Genomic DNA, 25,832 nt, shown 5'->3' with positions numbered 1-25,832 from the left:
GTGCATTGTTTTCTGGGAGGGGATATTTCAGCTGGTAAATCAGAGCAGTTTAATTGCCTAACTTGACAGCCTATTATGGTTGGAAGCAACATAAACTATAATGGATGCTAATAATCCGTTGGCACTTGGACATTTGACACATAATGCTATTGAAAGAAGCAGCATATGCAATGTGTTTGGAATGACCATTGACTAAATTGTTTTGTGTCTTATTTAACAGATCTATCAACATGATGAAGTGACAAGCTACAAGCCAGCCGATGAACCGGAACACAGGAGGGGGGAGCAGGGAGACTGCCAAAGCTTATTTAGCATGTTTGCACACATGTTTAACATACAAATAAAAAGAATTCAGTGAAAACTATGATGTATAGTATTCTCCTTTTGGAAGGTTGTTCTGGGGTGCCAACTATTTTATAGCTGATGGTACACATGTCTGGTGCACCAAATGATGTATTTTAAAAGTGAAGGACACAAATTTCTTTCACTTTCCTTTTTTAATAAGATCACATTAGGGATGTGCACATCTGTGCATTTCAGTTCTCTCACTTCTTCATTTCTGCAGTCTTAAATTCAGCTCTTCACATTCCTGCAGCGTCTTTAAAAAAAAAATCCTCATGCAAGTTTTTCAGCACTTTATTGCTAATTTCTCCTAGTAAACACATTTTTATGCTCATTTTGATTAATGTACACATTTATTGCAATCAATTTCTCCTAATATAATGTTTTGCTGTATATTAGTTTCCCTAACATATTCATTTTTATGCACACTTTTACCTAATATTTGCATTTTTGTGAACATTGTTTGAAAAAACTGCATTGCAAAATTCAGAGAAGTGCAAATTTTTAAGGATGGCTGTGTTTCAGTTCTCATATTGTTTTGGAAAGTGCAGATTTGATAGATTCTCTATTAAAAATGAACTGAATCAAATTTCTCCCCCATCTCTAGTTCATGTTCTGTTGTTGTGGATTAATTATTCCAGATCCTACTGGATTAGGTTGAAAGAAAGAAAGAAAGAAAGAAAGAAAGAGACTGTCAAAATTTCTCACTTTACAACGCATACTTCAAGAATGACTGATGCTCAATACTGTTTCACAATCAACAGCTTACATGAATTGGTAGCCATGTCCTAATACAACTTTGACTCATTCCCTCCGTTTTCAATTATGCTGAGAGTGCCATTGCTTATGTCTCTGAAACACAGCCACCCACGCACAATATGGAGGTAACAGCATGCTCAAGGGAACCCTGAGATTTACAGGAGTATCCAAAAAAAGGCAAAAAAACCCTCAAAGGGAAGATCCTAAAAACAGGTCAATGAGGACTGAGCATGCTCAGTGGTCACAGAATGCTAAGTGGCTCAGGGGCCAAATGTAGCCCTCCAGCCCTCTCTGCGTAGCCCTCAGAATTCTCTCTCTCTGGCCTTGCTTCACACACACCCCAGTGGTTTTGCCTGGCAGCGATGTGTCCTTGAATTCTGATAACATGTCTTGCTTGGTTGGGTGGAGGACAGAGAGGGGTGTCTGTGCAGAGCCCAGCCTATTGCACCAAGACAAAGCTTGCCATCTTTGCTCCTCTCACTTTCACCTCTGGCCCCACCCACCACTAGCATGCATCCCTCAAAAGGTTGACCAAAAAAGAGCGCAACCCCTGGGGTGAAAAACACTCCCCACCCCTGCTGTTAGTGAACAAAATGGAACTGGGAAGAATAGGACGGAGAGACTGGAATTCTGAATTGCAGCATTTTGTTGTAGGAATTCCCAGTTGTCAAAACAAATTATGGAAAACAGAAGCAGCTATCTTCAGGTTGTATAATGTATTAGGGACCCCCAGTTTGGGTTACCTGCACTCAAAGAATACACAGCTTTGGCCCAGCAGAGCCAAACAAAGGAGGAGATCAGGGCAGCTCTGTCCACCTCCATGTATTTTCCTGCTAATCAGGCTGCTGCCTTGAATGCTTCTATTTTTGGCCTTGTAATGTCTTATTTTGATATTTTGTGATGTTCCACTCAATGCTTCAAGATGCAAACCATTATTTTTAAAACATATATATAAATCAGTATAGAAAAATGGAAATGGAAATGGACTGCCTCCAAGTCGATTCCGACTTATGGCGACCCTATGAATAGGGTTTTCGTGGTAAGCGGTATTCAGAGGTGGTTTTATCATTGCCTTCCTCTGAGGCTGAGAGGCAGTGACTGGCCCAAGGTCACCCAATGAGCTTCATGGCTCTGTGGGGATTTGAACCCTGGTCTCCCAGGTTGTAGTCCAACATTCAAACCACTACACCACATTGGCTCTCTCAGTATAGAAATAACAGTAAATTAAATAAGTAAATAATAATACTCAGAACACCCCTACCGAAATCTGCTTTTCATCATCATCATCATCATCAAAACAGGGAAGGGCTATAGAAGAAAAATATATTGTGCAATGGGAAACTGAAACCTTTCATAAAATTTACATGCATTGGGATGCATTCATTACAGAAACCATTTTGAGTCTTGATAAGGAAAACAGAAGAGAGCCAGTGTGGTGTAGTGGTTAAGGTGCTGGACTACGACCTGGGAGACCAGGGTTCAAATCTCCACACAGCCATAAAGCTCAATGGGTAACCATGGGCCAGTCATTGTCTCTCAGCCTCAAGGGAGGCAATGGTAAACCACCTCTAAATACCGCTTACCATGAAAACCCTATTGATAGGGTAGCCATAAGTTGGGATCGACTTGAAGGCAGTCCATTTCCATTTTTTCCAAGGAAAGCAGAATTAAAGTTATTTAAGTAAGATAAATGCAATTACAGGATAATCATTAAGTTTACGAACTAGTTTGCTGCCTTGTGCCTATTCTGCATAATGACTATTGGGAGCCACTCCGCTAAGCCTCCATTTTAGAGGTTACTTACCTTTCAAATAGTCTCTGTGTCTGCGCATCATGCTCCAGGGAGGACCCTTGGGGGCTGGGGCTTCAGCCCAAAGATATAGGCCTTTTACCAAAACACTTACCCAAGAGAGTGCAATATAGTTGAAGGTGCTTATCAACAAGTCAAGGTCAAGCACAGGGAAGCAGTCTAGATCCAAAACATGATCCAGAAACAGTCCAAGGTCAATAGGGCAAAGAGGTAACCCTAGAATGAGGACCAAGGAACCAGAGACCTGTTGCAGATTCCAAAACCTGGAGGGCTCTAAAGAGAGACCTCATATACTGTGGCCTCCTAGACCACACCCTAATCCCAGCCCCTGGTAGTAAAGGAGTTCCAGGGATTGCTTACAAATAGGCCCCTTGCTCATGAATAGACTTACAAGTTGCGCAATAACTCTGGATCCATAGATGCATACTATGTTGTTGCTCTTTGGCCTGGGCCCTTTGACCTCTGTGGTGCCAGTGTTGTCGGGGATGGAAGAGTGGCTCCACCTCCTCCTCTGATAGCTCCAAAGGTTCTTCAGCAGACCTCCCACCAGAGGGCTCCTCAAGGGCTGCTCAGCGCTGGTACCAGGAGACTCTCCCTGCCCCTTAAGGTCCTCAGCCTGGGGGTATCTGGTTTGTCCTCTGAGGACTCAGGATCTGGCACAGTGGAGGCTGGTCTGTTAGGGCAAATGGAGCACTGCCCCACCAACCTGAGTCTGCCCTCAGCCAGCCCCCACCTACCTACCTTCTTATACCACCAGTCCAGGTGATGGTCCTGGCGGTCAGCTTCTTCCTCCTCAGTCTCGCTGTTGCCTCTTGTAGACTTCAGCAGAGAGGAGGATAGGGATAAAATTAAAATTAGTTGTCACCACCTGTCACTGGCTCAGGCTCTGCCTACTGCTTGGACTCCCTGCCTTCCACCCCAGCAGTTCCAAACGGCCAACAGTCACCACTGTTCTAGTGCCAAGTCCGGGTTGGACATGTCACCAGGTCTTTAATACAGGTTGGTCTGCAGCAAGTAAAAGAATGATAATGTTTATCTTCATGTTGTGAAAAGCTTTGTCAACTAATTCCTGCAGATTGAGCCACTGTGACAAGGCTCAGCACCAGAGGATAGCTGATAAATTGGCATCTCTGCTACTACAACAGAATAATCACACATTTAGCAATGTTACCTCCTCAGCAATAACATCCCATTATAATCAGGGTGAGGAACCTGTGGCCCTCTAGATGTTGGACTACAATTCCCATTACCCCTGGCCATTGACCATGCTGGCTGGGGCTAATGGGAATTGGAGCCCAACAACATCAGGAATGCTAGAGGTTCCCCACCTCTGTATTACAAGCTTGACCAAGTTACTACAGTAATACCTCAGTAAACAAAGTAGACGTGTTCCTGGACATTACTTCTTTAACAAAAACTTGGGTGCCAGAGATAGGAATAACATGGAAAGAACAGCGATAGGTTCCTATGCCACAAAAAAGAAGAGCACTTCGTCATATTTCAGCAAACTTTTTATTCAAAACTAACAATATGCATGTGTGAAATGAAACAACCAGGTCAGGTAAGACCACTTGAAGGCTTCTTCCAAAATGCATCCAGGGATGCCTGCCTTGCCTTTTTTCTTTTATTGTGTAGCACCTTGCTAATGCAATCTAAAGCTTTGAGCAGAGTTCTCCTCTCTGTACACTCTAGCAGGCAGGCAAGGGGCAGCCACCGCCACCACTCTGTGTTTGGTCTCCCTCTCCCTCTCTCTCTCTCTCTCTGCCACCCTCCCCTACACTCGAGCACACACATCTGCAGTAAACAGTGCTTCCAGGGCACCCGAAGCACTGTCCTGGAGCATTTGTTAACTGAGGTATTACCCTCTTTAGTTTAAAGGGAAGGACTGTAGCTTTTCCTGCATAAGGTCACAGGTTCAATACACGGCATCTCTAGGTAGAGCTGGGAAGAGGCCCCTGACTAAATTCCTGGAGAGCTGCTGCCAGTCAGTGTTGACAATACTAGATGAACCAATGGCCAGATCCAGTATTAAGGTAGCTTCCTATATGTTCCTAAGTCAAAGACCAACAGCTGATTCACTATCCATATTTCCCCACAAGAGGGAGCATAGAATTCACTTGGTGGACAGTTGCTTGTATCTGAACAGCATGTGGATTTCATGACAATGCCCAACAATTGTGCCTGTTCAAAGCATGCATTTTATGAAACATAATTTTAATGTATCGTTTCGGAATTTATACCCACCCACCCCTTTTGGCTCTCAAGGTGTCTAGCAAACCAAGGTATACACATTTTAAAAAGTGCTAAAACACAGAGACAGCTATCTATAAAGCAACTAAAAATAGAAGATGAGCCCAAACCTGTTCCCTAAAGGTCAACATTCTCCTATGTCAGATGCTCAAAGAAGACCAGGAAAGAGTTAGAAATATACACTGAATGTATCCCAATCTTTGTTGTTATATGCCTTCAAGTCAATTACAACTTATGGCGACCCTAGGAATCTTTTTTGGATGTATTCATAGGGTTTTCATGATAAGAGGTATTCAGAGGTGGTTTACCATTACCTTCCTCTAAAAGCCTATCGCACCTGGTATTCCCAGGCAGTTTCCCATCCAAATACTAACCAGACCTGACCCTGCTTAGCTTCCAAGAACAGACGAGATCAGGCTTGTTCAGGGTAGTATGTCCCAATCCAATGGATGTTTATCGGAAGTCATATTATCAATGGGGACTTACTTCCAGGATAAGCAGGGTAGGCTTTTTCGGCCCAATTCTAATCACATTTATTCTGAAGCAAAATTCTAATGCCATTTCCTCAGACGCAGTAGAGTTGCAGCGAAGGGCCTCTCCAGACATCCTTTTCAAATGTGCATTCATAACAATTTGTGCTCATGATGATACCAGCACAGTGATACACAATCGCGCTTTCCATACTGTTTGCACCTTCAAAATTTTGGGGTGGCCATACTGCGTCATTTTCAATCAGTGCATGTCCTGCTGAAAGCCTGTAACTTCCTGCTGAAAGCCTGTGATTTTTATATCACAAACGTTCCAGTTTATTTTGATTTTTTTGGCCCTGCTTTTGTTGCATTACAGCGCAAGAGTTCTTGGCAATAATGCAGTATCACTGGGGAAACCGCGGAACAACTAAGAAAGCCGAATGATATGTGGACAGTCCAGTATAAATACACCACTCTTGCACTCCTGTTCTATCAATGACACGCCGCAGGAAAAACCTTTTTAACCTTTTTTTTAAGATGTCGTGAAAGCTTTTAAAAAAAATGTTTTTAAAGATGTTTTGTTTTAATGTATTTTTAAGTCTGTTTTTATGATGTTTTAAAGTGTTTTTAGTGCTTTTGTTTGCCGCCCTGGGCTCCTGCTGGGAGGAAGGGCAGGATATAAATCAAATAATAAATAAAGATGTGCAGAACAAAAAACAAGCGCAGTCTGGAGAGGCACTAAGTAATTTTGGACTCCTAATGGTCTTACAGAGGATCCTGCTCTGGACTGGATGATCTTGATAGGTGGAGGCTCTGTAGATACTATTATGTATCATTTCACTTCCAAATGTGGCATATCACCCCTGCTGCATTTGGGAGGCTCTCTTGATGCTTCTGCTGGGTGGGGCCCTGAATGCCTGCCTCCAAGTCCCACCCTGGCAACACCACTAGGAGGGACATAGAAGAGTGCAGTCTTATGTCTTTCAGAGCCGGCTCCTGTTCAGAATGAGGCTCACAGAAGCACACATTAGGCACACAAAATTAGAACCATTGAAGTCATGCAGGTTTAGGCATACCTAACTGTGTGTAGGATCGGTCTGCCAAGTGCTTCACCGTTTGTTCATGTTGAAAACGGAAAGAAATGGGGCAGAATTAGAGGAATAAGGAGGATTTTATCTAGTGTCACGCCCAGGCATGTAAATGCATGTGGGGGCGGGTGGATTTTCAAGAGAGTGAGCCGTAAGAGGGCAAAGGCAGGCTCAAGGTTGTAAGGCACCCAAGGGAAAAGTGAACAATGTTTCACAATCACACCCATTTCATTAGATTTAACCTGAATTAAAAGTTAAGCTGGCTCACCGGTGTCCTTCTTGTCATCTTGTAATATTGCACAGCTCTGTGATGAATTTCTTAAATGGCAGGATGCTCAGTTATTTCTCAAATATTTTTACATACCATTTGACAGACAAAAAAATTCTCAAATCAATTTACAAAATGGAAACATAAGCTGGTAATGCATTTATGTCATATACAATTATTATTGTATTGTTATATTGCATCATATTATTAAATCATATAATCCAATATGATAATATTATATAATATATATATATGCCTTGGAATGCTATATTAATGTTGTTCCTTTAATTATATTTATATATAATGTGATATTTTCAAGTTAGTTCTCAAGCATACCATGTAATCAAGCTGAAGGAGACTTATTCCAGAATAGTTTATGTGCCTTCAAGCCGATTATGACTTATGGCAACCCTATGAATCAGCAACCTCCAAGAGCATCTGTTACAAACCACCATGTTCAGATTTTATAAGTTCAAGTCTGTGGCTTCCTTTATGGAATAAATCCATCTCTTGTTTGGCCTTCCTCTTTTTCAACTCCCATCTGTTTTTCCCAGCATTATTGTATTTTCTAATGAATCATGTCTTCTCATGATATGTCCAAAGTATGATAACCTCAGTTTCATCATTTTGGCTTCTAATGATAGTTCTGGTTTAATTTGTTCTAACAGCCAGAGAATAATCCTCTTTTGGGGAGAAGGGAACAGGATAAAACAATGAATTAAAGTCTATAGAACTGAGTCAATACATGTTGTTGTTATTATTCTGCATTTTAGGAACTATCATGGCTCAGAAGCAGAGCATCTTCTTTGCATGCAGAAGGTCTGAGTTTCAGCCCCCAAAATCTCCAGGTGGGGCTGGGAATGAAAATTTCTGGAAATTCTGGAGATCTGCTGCCAGTCAGTGTAGACATTACTGAGCTAGATGGACCAAGGAGCAATTTCCCACGCTCCTATGTTCCTAAGGTTTTTCCAGAATTGCTGCCAAATCTCGGCTGGTCCTTAAGTGTCTCTAAGAAGTATTTTGAAATGTTTAAATCACCACCACCCTAATTCCAGAAATCTGGTAAGTGAAACATGAGTTTATTTTATTTATTTGATTTTATTATTTGATTTATATCCCACCCTTCCAGCAGGAGCCTAGGGCAGCAAACGAAAGCACAAAAAACACTTTAAAACATCACAAAAAGAGACTTTAAAATACATTAAAACAAAACATCTTTAAAAACATTTTTTTAAAAAAGCTTTCAAAACATATTTTTTAACAAAAAAGATTAAAAACATATATATATGTGGAGGTTTAAAAACATATTACAAAACAATTCCAACACAGATGCAGACTGGGACAAGGTCTCTTAAAGGGCTTGTGGAAAGAGGAAGGTCCTCAGTAGGCGCCGAAAAGATTTAAGAGTTGTGACTGCTTGACAACTGGCACATTTGGAGGATATTTTGTTGTTATTTTGAATTTTAGGAAATATTGTGGTAGAGATGCTCAGTGGTGAGATGCTCAGTGGTTGAGCATCTGCCTTGCATGTAGAAGGTCCCAGGTTCAATCCCCGGCATCCCCAGGTAGGGCTGGGAGAGACCCCTGCTTAAAATCCTGGCCAGCTGCTGCCAGTCAGCATAGACAATACTGAGCTAGATGGACCAGTGGCCTGATTCAGTGTCTCCAAGTGCATCCCTTTAATTTGGGGGGAGACCATAGCTCAGTGGTCGAGCATCTGCCTTGCATGTAGAAGGTCCCAGGTTCAATCCCCGGGCATCCCGGGGTAGGGCTGGGAGAGACCCCTGCCTGAAATCCTTGTCAGGGTAGACAATACTGAGCTAGATGGTCTCATTCAGTATAAGGCAGCATCTCAGGTTCCTACATAGCGCCAAGATCATACGGACATGATTTCCACTCCCTTTGGCAAACGACAACAGGGCACCCGACAACTTGATGGAAGCGAGGAAGGGAACTCCCTCCTTTCATCTGTGCCCGTTGTTGGGGAAGGCGGCCAAGTTCCCTGAATCTGGCCTTCTCCTTTCACAGCCATTTCCCTAACAGAATTTGTCGATCTGGCAAGCCGCCCTTGGCGATAAGCAGCGATTCGGTGTCAAACTCGGGCCGGTAGACGCCACCTCCGGCGGGATGCTGACGGCCCCTTCCGTCTGCCAGAGGGATCTGTTAGTATTCTTTCTCCAAGGGGATGGGGCGACCAGCCTTTCCCCCCAGACGGCAGAAGCCAAGTACCTGCCCAGGGCACTGCCGCGCCCGCCCATGAAATGCTAATCGGGGCGCTGCCTGCTCCAATAAAACCCGGCGCCGGGCAAAGAGCGGCCAGTAACCATGCAGAGCGCCAGCCCCGCCGCCGCCACCACCCCCGCCCTGCACTTGCTCACCTCTTACTTCATCGACAGCATCCTGGGCAGCCGGAGCCCCGCCGCGGGCCACCATGGTGAGGGGCGGGGGAGAGGGTGCGGTAGTGGGGTGGGCCAGGGAAGGGGAGAGATGTGCTCTATGGTGTCTAGGCAGCCCGAAACGCTCCTGTAGCCTGTCTCGACGGGGCTCATGCCTCTGGGCAAAGCGGCGGGCAAATGCAGGTCGCCCCCTCCGTCAAACTGGGGAAGGAGGATTTAGAGAGACCCAAGAAATAACACCTGGGGGAGCCTGGAGGGGTGCAGTTTTCCATCCAAAGCTACACGCGGAGAACTTTGGGGTGGGGGTCGCGTCGGACTAGAAACCTCACCCTGAAAGGAGGCAGGGAGGCAGGGAGGGAGGCAGGGAGGGATGATGGGGCGGGGGCAAAACTTTCTCCCTCCTCTCCAGCAACGCCTGTGCCCGTCCGGGCTCAGTTTACCTCTTAAATGCAAATCCTAAATCTGTGTTTGATGATCCCAAATTAATCCCACCCAATCGGCCAGGCTTGCCCTCGGTGTTTACATTACGCTGTGCGCAGACTTAAGCGCGCTAAGACGGCGCGCACACCGTATATTTAAAAAAAAGAATCCTGGGAACTGTAGTTTATTAAGGGTGCTGGGAATTGTTGCTCTGTGACGGATAAGCCCCAGCCCCACGATTCTTTAGGGCGAGATGCTCTGTGTGATGTTTAGGCCGCCCAAAACTCTCCTACTGCCTGCCCCGACGGGCTCACACATAGGCACTTCCAAGCCGAGGGTTTGACAGCCCCATGGTCTTCTTCTCGCCTGTTTACCGCGATTCTAAACGGCGTCCCCGAGGCAGAGTTCTGTGGGGCTTTCCTTCTAAGGAGAAGGGTGCTGGTGGCGGGCTGCCTTCTTCTCCAGGACGTGACCCCGAGTCGCCCCTTTCATTTTCTCCGCGCTGCTTGGGCTGACCTGCCGCTAAATCCTAAGGCAGAAAGGGCAGGCAAGCAAGCCAGCCCGCACTCCTCTCTGGTCCCTCCTCTCTCCTGCCAGGCGGGGCCCCCGCGGAGCCGCGGAAGCCCCCGCAAGCCCTGCTGACGGCGGACGAGGCGCCCCAAGCCCCGGGGAGCGGCGCAGACGCGGAAGAAGCGGGAGGGAGCGGCGACTGCTGCCCCGACGGACGACTCCCCTCTGGGCAGAGCGCGGCACCAGCCAGCACCGTCGAGGCGCCCGGGCAGCTGAAGCGGAAGCAGCGCCGTTACCGCACCACCTTCAGCAGCTTCCAGCTGGAGGAACTGGAGCGCGCCTTCCGCAAGTCTCACTACCCCGACGTCTTCACCAGGTAGGCCCGGCGGGCGCGCCTGTCCTTGCCGCGGGGACACAGTACTGTCACACCGCGGTGGCCCTCTAGCGCAGTCCCGGAGCCGGCCTAAAAGTTCAGGGGAGGGGAGGAATTAGGGGGCAGGGAAAAATGCATTAATGCATTTAACTGGTTTTTGTTTTTTTAAAAAATAGGGGGCAGAAAAAATATAGGGGGCAGACCCCCCCCAGCTCCCCCCCACCAGGCCTGATCTAGCGCAATATTGTCTGCACTGTACAGCAAAGGCTGTCTGGGATTTCAGACAGCCATCTCCGGGCCCTAAGTGGAAATCAGGGCGGCGTGGCTAACCTGGGACCTTCTTTATACAAAGCAGATGCTCTGCCGCTGAGCTACCCCTGTCCCCCAGTAGGAACAGAGAAAGTGGCCTTGTAATAATCCCGGAGAGCCACTGCCAGTCAGTGTAGACCACTCTGAGCTAGGTGGACCAGTGGTCTGACTCAGTGAAAAGCAGCATCCTGTGTTAGTATGCTGGTTCTGGGTGTTCCCAAGCAAGTTATTAAGGGTAACTAATAGCTATCTACTCTTTGTCCTGAGCTACTGGTATTTGGTGATACATAACAGGGCTTTCTCAGTGGTGGTTCCCAGTTTGTGGAATGCCCTCGCTCGTGAAGTGTATCAGTCTCATTATTAACTTTCAGGAGACATTTAAAAACATTCTTGGCTACCCAAGCATTTGATGGCTGAAAGATCTGTCCCAGGCTACCCTGAAATTATTAGTTTTGAGATTAGGCGATTGCTTTTATGAGTTTTAAACTGTTTTTAGATGTTTTAAGTGTATCATTTTATTATTGATATGTTTGCTGTCCAAGGCTCCCTTGGATTTAATAAATAATATAATATACTTAATATAATATTTAGAGATATACTGTCCCTGAACATGGAGGTTCCATTTAGCCATTGTGGCCAGTAGTCCTTGATAGGCCTATCCTCCCTCAGTTTGTCTCATTTCCTTTTAAAGCCATTTGTGTTGGTGGCCATCTTGTGTGGCAAACTTGGAATAGTTGGTAACCATCACATAGAAGAGAGGGTCTGGCCAGCTTCTGCCCCCCCTGCAATGACAAACAGCACCTGCAAAAATTCTGCCCTCTGCACAGCACGTCAGGATACAGGGGGGCATGTTCTCCTTTGTGTCTGATGCAGCGGTGGCTGGTAGCTCCATGTCAGTGGGGCAGTGGAATCAGCTCCGGGTTTTAGTCCAAACTTTCATAGAGCTGTCCAAGGTGGGGAAAGGCTTTTGGTACAGAGTGCATCGTTTGCCTGCCGAAGGTCCCAGGTTCCATTCCCAGCATCTGCGTTTAAAAGCATTTCAGTAGGAGGTGATGTTCCTATTCTACATACGGACCAGCCACCCAATCCCAGTCCATGTGTGAAGGGACATGATATAAAGCACAGACTGTGGTGGCCAATGCAGCTTCCCATCTCCTGTTGGGACTTAAATTCCACTGCCCCAATGAGCACAGAAGATGTCACTTCTAGGTTAGGGATAAAGGAAGCTGCCTTACACTGAGTCAGGCTATTGCTCCATCTAGTTCAGTATAATCTACTCTGGCTGGCAGCGGCTCGCCAGGGTTTCAGGCAGGGAACATTCCCAGCCCTAGCTGGTGATGCTATTGGGGATTGAACCTGGGACCTTCGGCATCCAAAGCAGATGCTCTGCCACTGAGCCACTGTCCTTCCCAAGAACATAGGAAGCTGCCTGATACGGAATCAGACCAATGGTCCATCTAGCTGAGTATTGTCTACACTAACTGGTTTTCAGACAGGTGTCTCTCCCGGCCCTACCTGGAGATGTCGGGGATTGAACCTGGGACTTTCTGTGTGCAAAGCAGATGTTCTTCCACTGAGCTACGGTGCTTACTGTTCGCATTCACAACCCTCAACTCCAATTCCAACTGTGATGGAATTCCAGCTTCTGATGTATCTGAGCCTGTCACTAAAGCTGGGAACACACTAGTCGCCTACAGCAAAGCATTTCCATTCACCACACCTGGAGGGGGACCGGGTTGATCTGCCAATCAGTTGCGAAATCTCTTTGAAGCTGAATTTAAAAAAAAAAAACACTCAAGCTGCTCCCACCAGGCTTTACAGTCAAAAGAGGCAGGGGTTTGACTAGCGTTGTGTGCCCCCATTTTCAGAAGAAAGGTGGAGATGCACTGGAAACGCAAAACAATGAGTGTGTTTCCTGCAAGGGTGTAATTGTCTGGGTCGTAGACCTGTTACTTTTTTAGGAGCAGGGTCCCAGTCAGGTCCCTATGTATGAGCCAGTCAACATGAAAAGGGAGCGTCGCAGCCATTTCTTGAGAAGACTCTTCACAGTAGCTAACACACAGCCTCCCCTTTCATGATGATTGGCCACTGGGGCATCTGTTGTAGTGGAGTGTGGACTTGCAAGATGACATGGAGAGCAAGGGAGACAAGGGAAAGTGGAAAAGAGTGTGTGGCATGACTATCATGAACAGACCCTGCACTTCTGAATTTGCCACTACACTACTGGTCTCTACCCTAAGCCGAAGTGCATGCTACTGAAACAACCACATATGCTTGCCTCCCCTTCCTTCTGTTGTTTCCTCTCTGTCAAATGTTAGATTGCAAGCTTCTCCGGGCAGGAATCCTGCCCTCTTGTAAGCACCATACACAACGATGGCAAATGAATGTAGAAAGGACAGAGTACCAATAAATTCCAATGTTCAACACATGTTTGCTTCTCCATTTGCAGGGAGGAACTTGCAATGCGGCTAGACCTTACTGAAGCCAGAGTTCAGGTAAAGGACTGTTCCTTCCTATAAACCTTTTACAGTTCTAGGTGAATCTGGTCCACTTTTGAATGAAAGAAAGTAGAAAAGTGGATAAACAACATGTCAGATCTGGATGGCTTGTTTTCAGAATAAATTGGGGTGGGAGCTATAGAAGTGGCTCCCAGGTACACAAACCACCACTCTTTCCTTACTTTCCTCTGCACCTTGTCATGGTGTTGGCCTGCATTCAGCCCTTATTTCCCATTATCTCCCTGCCCCCTTTTTCCCTTGCTGCCCTTATATCAATAATTCCCTCACAGAAAAGCTATTATTATTATTATTATTATTATTATTATTATTAGACCTGCAACAAAAAGTTGCAGTGTGAAGCCCTGCTGTTCAAGATACCAGTCATTCCATTCCATTTCTACTTCCCCTGGTTTTCTGTTCCCACCCACCCAATCACTCACTCAGCATTCCATGGCCGCTGAGCACACTCAGCCCTCATTTGGGAGGGCTGTTTTATAGGATTTCCCCATCCTTCAATTCCCCCTTACTTTTTTTCAATACTCTTTCAAACCTTGGAGTTGCCCCCAAAGCCTGATGATTCTTGGCTCTTGCGTGCGGCTGGCGCAACTTTGGCTACATGAGTACAACAGAATTCACTGCCTGAACATCAGAAATAGAGAGAACCTGTCCCAAAAGTCTGCGGTGTGGAGGGCTCCTGCGCAGGGTTCCAGCCAAGCAGGCAGCTATGCCTTCTTTCAAGATATCCCATTCTGGTCCCCTCCCCACAAGAGACACTCAGCATTCTATGGCCGTCTGAGCATGCTCAGTCTTCACTGGGCTGTTTTTAAGGGGGTTTGCACCCTCTTAAGGGCTTTCATCGCTATCTATTTATTGAATTTGTATCTCGCCCTTGCTCCCAGTGGAGCCCAGGGCAGCAAACATAAACAAAACAATTTAACACGAAAAAGAAAACAGTTTAAAACATTCCAAAACACAAGTACAATTAAAACTATTGCAAAACACAGTTAAAACATTCTAAAATACAGTTAAAAACATGCTTTCCTCAGTGGTCTTTGAGTGGTCAGGAACAGTCCCCTTCAGCCATGATTTATTTGTACTTCTGCAGACTTTGGGGCTCGCCTGAGTATGCCAATACCTCCCTCAGTGTCCCCCCTTTTGGCTACTTAGCCACCATAACTCACTCTGGAGAGTGGTTAGAGGGTTGAAATGGGACCTGGGAGATCAGAGTCCAAATCCCTGCTCAGCCATGAAAGTGACCTTGGGCCAATCACATCCTCTCAGCGTAATCCACTTCACAGGGTTGTTGTGAGTATAAAATGGAGAGGGAGGAGAACCATGCACACCACCTTGAGCTCCTTGGAAGAAAGGTGGGATAGAAATGTAACGATATATAAATAATAAACTAGCACCTGAGCTCACTGTAAGCATATATGATGATATCCTCCCTTCTCTCATTTTATCTGTATCACAATCTTGTAAGGTAGATTAGGCAGAGAGAGAGAGAGAAAGAGAGAGGGTCTGGTTGGCTGGCTGGCTGGCGGACACCTTGTGAGTTTTATGACTAAGGGTAGAGACACGTATTAATATTAGTATTAGTATTAGTATTTATTAGTCGCTTGATACCTGAAGGTTCCCAAGTGACCTACACCATGTTAAAACAAAACACTTACTGTTCTGCCTGTTCCAGTGCGTCTCCACCTCTCTTTTCTGAAAACAGGGGTACGCAGCACTAATCAAACCTGATGGCATCAGCTCGAGTGCGTGTCCTTTTTTAGTTCAGCTTCAAACAGATATCACAACTGATTGGCAGAACAACCCGTTGCCCCTCCAGGTGTGGCTTTGCTGTAAGTGACTAGTGTGCTCACAGCCTGAGTGGGGTTTGAACCCAGATCTCCTCAGTCCATCAGATTTTTATTGTTTATACCCAATGGCTGTTACAATATAAATCACACACCAAAAAAAGACAATTCAAGAGTAAGTTAAAACAGGGCCATTCTATTTTGTCTGCCTTCCTTATAATGATTTCTGCGTGGTGATGTTAATGGTATTGCTCAGGGTCAGTGGAGCAATTGATTATGAGGGATCCTTCCTTTAGAACCTGAAAGGAATAAGCAAAACTATTAGTTACAACAGAGGTTCTTAACTTGTGGTCCATGAACCCTTTGGGGTCGGTGGATGGGCTTCCGGGGGCCTGTGAACCAGGCACAAAAAAGAAATCAATTTCTGACACAATAAAATGAATTGTATATATTTATGGGGGTCCATAGGTTTTTATCAGAGTCTCAAAGGGGTCTGTGACCCAAGAAAGGTTAAGAATGACTGAGCTGCAGCACAAACGTAAGGCTAGGTCAGTTTGGATTTGTTTATATTCCTCTGAATATTGTGGTTATTTACATTTTAAAAAATTAGCACACATGATTTTTCAAAAGTGCAAATTATTAAAATTGTAAAGTTCCCCAGATCATTTAGATCAGGCTGAGGGACCTTTTTCAGCCAGAGGGCCACATTCCCTTCTGGGCGAATGTCCAGGGGGCCACATGACTGTGATGGGCAGGTCTAGAGGCACAATGGGCAGAGCAATGAATGTAAAATTCACCTTACATTACAATAGGCTGGTTTCTACACTCTCACACACCTTCCCTCTCTATGTGCTTCCAATGTATGGTGTGTACACAGCCCGAATGCGGCTTTCATCACCAGCATCATTGCAATTGGTCCCAGGCTATGGTCTGAAGACACATGAGGCCAGCACCCTGCTGAAGCCAAGCAGGGTCACTTGTGGTCAGTGCCTGGATGGGAGACCGCCTGGGAACCATATGTAAGCCGCCTTGGGTTTCAATCATGAAAAGAAAGGCAGGCTAGAAATGTAATAAATAAATAAATAAAATTGGTGGGAAACAAAAGGAGAGAGGAACAAGGATAGCTCTAGAGCAAGGTTGGGGGACCTGTGGCCCTCCAGATGTTATCACACCCCAGCTCCCATCATCCCTAACCATTGGTCGTGCTGGCTGGGGCTGATGGGAGTTGGAGTCCAGTGGCATCTGGAGTGTCACAGGTTCTCCACCCCTAGTCTAGACTCCAGACAGATGTATAGGAAACAGGAAAATCAAGGAATTGAAGGCAATTGTTTGCCATAGTTTGTGGAGTGAGAGGTGGAAAGCCACTGGTCAATAATAAAAGAGGATTAGACAGATTCCTGGGGGATAACCGTATCAAAGGCTGCTAGCCATGATGCCTAAAGCTCAGCCTCCCCAGTCCAAGGCTGAACACCAGTTGCTGGAAACTGCAAGGAGGAGGAGAGTGCTCTTATACTCGGGGCCCTGCTTGCAGGCTTCCTGTGAGCATCTGGTTGGCCACTATGAGATCAGGATGCTAGACATGTGGGCCCACTGGCCTGGCCCAGCAGGCTCTTCTTATGTCCTTTATATCCACGTGCTTTAGGCTGCAGTTCTCCACAAACATAACCTGGGAGTAAGTCCCATCCAACTCCACGAGGTTTACTTCTGAGTAGACATCTGTAGGCTTGACCTTTCGTAGAAAGGAACAATAATGGAAATGTAAGGTTTAACAGCAGCCTCTGCCGTCGCAAATCCATTGCTTCATTTCTCCCTCTTTGAAGGTTTGGTTTCAAAACCGAAGGGCAAAGTGGAGGAAACGAGAGAAGACAGAAGTTTTAGGGAGCATGCCAGGCCTCTCCTTGACGCAGCCCTTGGGTCTCTACTTAGACATACCGCTGAGCCAAGTACCCTTCTTGGACCCCACGTGGAGATCCATGCCAATTTCTACAATGGCTATGCCATCTACAACTTTGACGCCGTTTGGCTTTGGCAGCTTCCCCTGGATGTCCCTGTTCCGGAACCCAGTTTTGAGCCCCCAGCTTGGAAGGTAACAATCTGGTTGACACAAAGATGGCCCATTGAGACTGTAATGGAAGGGTGGGCATCTTCATGGCCTGATCCTGTGTTGGAGTCAGGCATGCTTTTAGGCCTCCAGATTTCAGTGGGCTTTGCTGTCTCTTCAGCAGGGACTTTGTTAGGGGGTCTTTTGCATTCAGCCCTGCAACTTCTGCTCTTTTTCCCCTATAAAAATGTATTTTTTTGAAATTATTTTATTAATATTATACAGATAATGCCATTGGTTTCATTTAAATTTAGGTTTTTTTACTTTGCCTACATGGCAGCTTTCTCTCTGAAAGTCAGCATAAATTTGCATATGCAAATTTGTGACTTGGGTTTTTACTCCGAGTCTTTAAGGACCTAGCAGCCTGCTTGATCTTCACTCTGTATTAAGATCTGCAACTCTTATTGTTGCACAATCTGCAATGTGTTGTTTTTTTAAAAAGACGGTGGTTCAATGGTAGAGCCTCTCCTTTGTGTGCAGAAGGTCCCAGGTTCAGTCCTTGGCATCTCCAAGTAAGGCTGGGAAACAACCCAGAAATCTACTGCCAGTCAGTGTAGACATTACTGAGCTAGGTGGTCCAATACAAGGCATCTTTCTGTGTTATCAGACTCCAGCTCCCAAGAAGTACATCATTAGAAATAACCGTTTATATTATCAGTTCAGAAAAAAAGGGAGGGGAGTGAAAGGTAAGTTGCTTGCAACTGGTTTAAAACATGAAAAACCCAGCAAGACAACACCATAATTTCAAACACAACCACCAACATTAGCAACGTAAACAGCAAATAAACTTGTGGCAGCTTGGACTGCCTTCAAGTCGATCTCGAATTATGGTAACCCTTAAAGACTAATAAATTTATTATGGCATAAGCGTTCACGCACTACATTCCACTTCATCAGATGCAACATAGTTCTTCAAAAGTAGACACCTCATGTGCTCGGAAGCACATGTTACCAAATTCTTCCAAGCTACACAGGAAGTGGATTGGACTGTGAAAGACCAATCCAAATTGTGTTTGCATTTTGACAAATTTGTAGGGCAGTACAATATCTCAGAGAGGAGGTCAGGTCTCTTGCTCCCCTAGTGCATTCACTATAGCTGCCCAATTTTCTTGCTTTTTAAAGTTTGATAGAAATATCTGTTAGCTATAGGTACATTCTTAAACCGCAAGGTTTGTTGTTGTTGTTTATTTCTATCCCGCCTTTTGGCCAAAAGGCCCTCAAGGCGACTTACAAAAAATAAACACAAATATAGAAATACATATCAATAAAAACAGTACAATTTACAAAAAATAAATAACAAGGTAATAACATTATTAAAAAGCAACAATAACAACCTTCAATGAAAATACGATAACAAATCACACTTTCCTAACACTTTCCTAATAAATTCCTAACAATTAGACAATGTCTACTAGTTCTTACATCAATATGTGGACATCAAAACATGATACCACTAGGGTGTCCTGCTGATCCTGCATCTGCCAGTCCTAATACAGGAAAAGGAGCAGGAGCAGTCCACCATATCAGTGAATATGCATAGGCTTATAGTTTAAAGCTACATTCTGTGCAGTGTTACTTGAAAGTAGGGATGAGGGAGAAATTCATTTCAGTTTGCATTTAAAGGTGAGGCTACCTAATTTATTTATTTATTTATTTATTTATTTATTGTACTTATATACCGCCCCATAACCGAAGCTCTCTGGGCGGTTTACAGTGACTAAAAACATTAACACAAATATACAAATTTAAAAACACATCTTTTAAAAACAGTTTAAAACACATGCTAAAATGCCTGGGAGAAGAGGAAAGTCTTGACCTGGTGCCGAAAAGATAACAGTGTTGGCGCCAGGTAATTTGCCCTTTCCTAAACAATAGCCAAAGCAAAACACAGCCATCCTTTGAAATTTGCATTTCTCCAAATTTTGCAGTGCAGTTCTCCAGCCAAGAGAATAATTTACTGAGGTAATGTTTACATAGAAATGCATATATTGGTGGAAATAACATACCGGAATGCATATTATTAAAGAACATTGCTTTGGGAAAAGATATGTATATTAGGCAAAACTGCATATAAACAGGTGTATAATTGGATAAATTCACACTAAAACACTGATGAATTTTCATGAGGGCTTTCTACAAAAAAATCACAACAACCCTGTGAAGTAGGTTTGGCTGAGAAACAGTACCTGGCCCAAGGTCACCTGGTAAGCTTCATGGCTGAGTGGGGATTTGAACCCTAACCTCCAGGTCATAGTCCATACTCTAACCATTATACCACACTGGATGGATGGATGGATGGATGGATGGATGGATGGAGCCAAATTCAAGTTTACTAAGTTGTGGCTGCCATCTTACAATTTATGCTAGACAAGATGCACATTTGCCCATTTAAAAAATATCTCTTGGCATGGAGAAGATACAGGCTGCAAGCGTGGGATGGAGAATAATGGACTTTAAGCATCCCTCCCCCTCCCCCCCCGGCATGTGGTCCTTTTATGCTACCTGGCATTTGAAAAAAAGAAAAAAGCTCCCATTGGAGCAAATGAGCTTGTCTCTCCCTCCCCCCATTGCAAATAGCAGGTACAGAAAGCCCAATCCAGATTGGGATCACAGCTGGGAGTAAAGGGTAAGAGCTTCCTGCTGCCCACACCAGGGTCCCAATCCAGACCAGACCTTTTTAAAAAACCATTCATGATGCCTCATCGAGTTGGACACGGACGATCCTTTTAAAGGCTTTATGTTCCTCGGCAGTGCCAGAGAGAGAGGGCAGCCAAGGAGACTAAGTGGCCTCCCCAACCTGTACCTCACCCCCCCCCATTATGTGGTTATGTGCCCACCATTATGTGGTTAACTTGTAGAAAAGATGCTTTCTATTGGCAAATTAGAACAAAGCCATAAACCAGGAGTTAAAACAAGGCTTCAGTCCAAAGCTTGCTTACTGGAAAGTTAACTCCATCAAAATCAATTGGGAAAATGCATGTAAAGGGGGGTAAATGGTGCAAAATATACTGTATTTCTCTTTCAGAAATCTAATGTGCAAAAAAGACAAAACTTCACACACACACACACACAAAGAGGGCTTTGCTCCTGCTATGATTTCCCCTACACGCACACCATCCCTTCTCAGTATTATTTTCTGGTGCCATCACTGTTCATGTTAGCTTTTTAAATATATTTAAAATGTTTATTTATCAAAAAAAATCTATAGCACCTATCAGGGACTGACTCAGCCTGCAATCATCATCTTGGAAATGAGTCAACAAGCAGAGCCTCTGGCTACAACATCCAACCTCATTTTTGTACTTGTCAGTTCTTATTTTTCCTCCTCTCCCCAAGATGCCCAATTAAGAGTCATAGAAAACTGGAAAGCTTGCTCGCTATTTTGGGTCATGCTGGTTGGTCCTAATAAAAGTATTGCCCAAATGCCAATTTTGGAGTTGGACTGTTGTTGTTTGCTTGTCATAAGCCACCTCGGGTTACAGGAGAGTCAGGAAAGAACACCCCCAAAGAAAAGAGATGGAAAAGAAATCTGCCTTTTGTCTGGTGGCCTTACCTCTCTCTATGTTTTGGGAGGAAGCAAATGTTGTCCCCTAAAGTAATTGATATTGACCTTCTCTTTCCATCCCCATGAATATAGGTTTCTCAGTGCTTTAAACCCTCTTGTGACAACTGCTTCAGTTTTAATGAAAGCGCCCGGACCCCCAGCAGACCCCGTTGTGACGGCCTTTGCTGATCCCATCACAGCTGAAAGAAAAACCTCTAGTATCGCAGACCTGAGACTGAAAGCGAAAGAGCACTCCGTGCAAATCCCTCAATTAAGCCCTGCTCCAATTCTCACGAGCGCTAACAAGGATCTTTGTTAACCTGTTCTTTTGACGGGGGACTGCAGTCCTGTTCTGAGCCGAAATGGATCTAGCTGTAGGGGACGTTAACACACCACCGGAGGGGATTCATGCTACCAAAATGCATTTCCTTTGCTGTAGAAAAACAACTTGTTGCAACAACTTCATATGTTGCATCAATTGCCGTAGATTTTTTTTAAAAAAAACCCTTAGAAAAGAAAGTTGACTTGTAACTATACATACAACAAGGAAAGTTGGTGATAAAATCCTAAACATGGAGTGGCTGTAGTTTGGAATATTTTTTAAACTACAGATCCTTTGTTTCAGAGTTTTATAAGGAACTTTTAAATCACACACACGCCCATAGCATAGGGATGGAAAGTTCTGTAAATTTTGGTTCTCTCCATTTCTCTTTTTTTTCACTTTTAAATTCAGTTTGCCACATTTCTCCAGCAGTTTGCGAGTCTTTTTTGAAAAAATCCTCATGGAAATTCTCCAGCATTTTAATGCAAATTTCTCCTAACAAACACATTTTTGTAGGCAGTTTTGACTAATGCACACATTTTTGCAATTTCTCATCATTTTTGTATATTATTTTCACTCATACATTCATTTTTCTGCACACTTTCCCCTAACATACGCATTTTTATAAACATTGCTTGGCGAACTGCATTGCAAAATTCAATTAAATGACATTTCAATGGATAGCTGTGTTTCAGTTCTCATATTGTTTCGGAAATTGTGAATATGATAGATTCAGCTTGCAATGTGAACTGAATCTAATTTCTTGCTCATGCCACTATAACATAAGACAGCATTCCTCATCCTGGCACCCTCCAGGTGTTAGACTGCAGCTCCCTTCATCTGTGGCAGTTGACCATGCTGGGTGGGGCTGATGGGAGTTGGAGTCCGGCAACATCTGGAGCCAGTGGAGACTGGTGGTCCCAATGTCAGTGGGGCAATGAATCCACTCCGGGTTTTAGTCTGAACTTTCAAGGAGCTGTCCAAGATGCTTGAAGTATGGACTAAAACCTGGAGCGGATTCGCTGCCTCACTGTCATCGGCGCCACCAACTTCCATAGTCTGGAGGGCATCAGACGGGGAAAGGCTGCTATAGGGGCTACAGGCTGCAATTCTAAACACACCTACTAGAGCAGTTTTCTCTTTCAAGACTAAACATGCCCAGTTCTTTCAGTCTCTCCTCATAGGGCTTTGTTTCCAGTCCCCTGATCATCCTCATTGCCCTCTTCCGAACCTGTTCCAGTTTGTCTGCCTCACCAACTTGGGGGATGACCAAAGCCGGTCCTGCAGATGATCTCAGTGATCGAGCTGGGATATAAGGGTTCAGGCGGTCCCTACAGTACCCTGAACCTGAGTTCTTCAGGGCTGCTGACTGAAAGGTCTGTGCAAGACTACTCCAGCCTCAAAGTTTGGCTCTTGTGCTTGGAATTGGAGCACTGCCTTTCCTACATAGCTACTGCCGCAGAGTGGCGAAATTGGGAATGGAGAGACTGAGTGAGCCTTTATGTGTGTTTGAATCTTTGCTAAAGATTATACCTTCCCTGCAAATTAGTCAGACAGAGACTTTAAGCTTTAAAATAAGAAATAACTATTCTGGAAATACATACTTGATAGGAAAGAGTTCTACATCTAGCTAACTAGTGAAGTTGGAGATGCAAACACTAAGCCTAGTGTTTGCCCTCATGCTTGGAGGAGAGGGAGAGACAAAGAGAAGATGTCTGCTCTCCCTCTTGAGAGAAAGAAGAAGAAGGAAGGAGGAAGGAGATGTGGTCAACATCCTGTGCATATCAGTCTAGCAGGAAGGGAGAGACAGCAGGAGATCAAAGGATAGGTATTAGCCTAGCAATCAGGAGGTCTCCTCTCTAGCTACCCTTTTTAACCCCATGCAGCCTCAACCCACAAGTTGGAGTTGAACCACATATTCCAACAGCTACAACCTAAGTATGCACCCTCGAAATGGTGGGAAGTCAGAGCCAAATCAAGGGTATGTTATGAATTACACCGTAGGCTCAGATTAAATTGGATTGGCAGACATCACGTGGAAATGTGGGCCTGAAGCCGCAAAAGAAAAATACCAGCTGCCAGGAAGATCAGTTATGCTATGGGCATGGTAACCACCCCATTAACCAGAGGCCTTGGAAACAGAAACGTCCAGTGATAAAGGCCGAGATGGTCCTGACTTAACAACCAGAGGCTTTGAAAATGGTGAACTGGGTTGCAACCTCAATTTATGGGCCTGATACTAGTAGAGTGCTTTACATTGGCGGGTTGATGGTTTCTCACGATATGGCAGATTAATAAATGACCCAGTTCTGGACCATATCCATTGCAACAAGAAATATTTCAGTAATGTCTGAATGTTAGAAAAAGACACGTGGGGCTAGAGCCATTATAACATGCCTTCAGGTCTTGTTGCTTGAGCTGCAGGAGCCCAAGCAAGCATATGAAACAGGGCATTCTAAGTGTATAAAAACCAACATGAAGGAGGCACACACGTGCAGGGAATCATAGCATTTTAAAGTTAGGGCATAGGAAGGTGCCTTAGACCGAGTCAGACCATTGGTCCATCTTGCTCAGTACTGTCTACACTGACTGGCAACAGCTCTCCAGGTTTCAGGCAGGGGTCTCTCCCAGCCTTTACCTGGAATGCCGGGGATTGAACCCGGGACCTTCTGCATGCAAAGCAGGTGCTCTGTCGCTGAGCTATGATCTTTTCCCAAAGGGACCTTGCAGATCATCATCCAGTTCCCTGTTCAGTGTAGGAATCTTGCAAGTTCAGCTTCCATGACAGATGGACATCCAACCTCCGTTTACATACTTCCAGAAAAAGAGAAATTTGCCACATCCCAGGGCAGTCTGTTCCTGTTACCACTAGGAATTCTCTGCTAATGTTTAGCAGAATTCTTCCCTGGAATCTGTTCTAATCCTGACCTCTGGAGCAATGGAGAACATGTCTGCTCCATCTTCTGCATGAGACAGCCTTTCAGACATTTCAAGGGAGCTATCCTGTCTCCCCTTAACCTTCCCATCTCCAGGTGAAACATACCCAGCTCTTTCAACCATTCTTCAGAGGACAGTTTCCAGGCTCTTCCCCATCCAGGCTGCCCTTCTCTGGACATGCCCCACTTTGTCAATTAATGTTGTTCTTAAAAGGGAGCACAGAAAACTGGACATATTACCCCAGATTCAGTCAGAGCAGCACAGAACAGAACTAGTTGTCATATTCATCACACATTGATCACAGCATCAAGCAACAGCTTGCATGGGTGAAAAAGCCATGACAGATTCATCAGCCCAGTGTCCTCAGCACAGACAAAAAGGCTTCCCACCCACCCCCCAGCAACCGAGTCAGTTCACAGCACCCATACAGCATCCATCACGTCCTGAATCACTAGCTGAAGGGAAGTTATTTGTGAAGTGGCTTTTAGACTGAAGTTTCTAACTAACATATTCTGTTGCTGTAAGATAGGTTTCGCAAAGATGTATCACTGAACGCTAAAGTCAGGATCATTCAGACCATGGTATTCCCGGTCTCTATATATGGATGTGAAAGCTGGACAGTGAAAAAGGCGGATAAGAGAAAAATCAACTCATTTGAAATGTGGTGTTGGAGGAGAGCTTTGCGGATACCATGGACTGTGAAAAAGACAAATAATTGGGTGTTAGAAGAAATTAAGCCAAAACTATCATTAGAAGCTAAAATGATGAAACTGAGGTTATCATACTTTGGACACATCATGAGAAGACATAATTCACTAGAAAAGACAGTAATGCTGGGAAAAACAGAAGGGAGTAGAAAAAGAGGAAGGCCAAACTAGAGATGGGTTGATTCCATAAAGGAAGTCACAGACCTGAACTTACAAGACCTGAACAGGGTGGTTCATGAGAGATACTATTGGAGGTTGCTGATTCATAGGGTCACCATAAGTCGTAATCGACTTGAAGGCATATAACAAGATAGGTTTCACTACCTTGCATGAACAATTTAGGACAGGGGTAGCTACGTTGCTTAACTCCAGTTATCCCCAACCATTGACAGTCCTGGCTGGGTTGATAAAAGCTGAAGTCCAGCAACATCTGTAGGGCACCATATTGGCTGCCACTTATTTAGGGGACTGTGACAAAAGGTTGCCCTGATCTACTAACACTCTAGGCCAGCGTTTCCCAACTGGTGTGCCTCCAGATGTTGTTGGACCACAATTCCCATCTTTCCTGACCATTGACAATGCTGGCTGAGGCTGATGGGAGTTGTGGTCCAACAACATCTGGAGGCACACCTGTTGGGAAAGGCTGCTTTAGGCCCAGGATGGTGAACCTTTACTGGTCCAAGGGTGCATTGCCACGTTGCAGTCCGTCCCAGGCACAGACATTCCACAGTCTCACATATGCACCAGAGCATGCACACACATCAATCCAAAAAGCAGAGAGGGAATTTTCCTTTCCATCACAGTGCTGCGCTGGGCAGAGAAGTTCATTCCGCTATCAGGTCCCAGCCAGGGAAGTCCTCATCAGAGGAGTCCTCATTGGAGGAAGACCAGGAGACTCTGGGCTTGGACCCAGCCCCGCCTCAGGCTCC

Source organism: Rhineura floridana, chromosome 16, assembly GCF_030035675.1.
Source record: "Rhineura floridana isolate rRhiFlo1 chromosome 16, rRhiFlo1.hap2, whole genome shotgun sequence".
Classification (NCBI taxonomy): Eukaryota; Metazoa; Chordata; class Lepidosauria; order Squamata; family Rhineuridae; genus Rhineura; species Rhineura floridana.
This window is presented reverse-complemented; position numbering follows the sequence as displayed.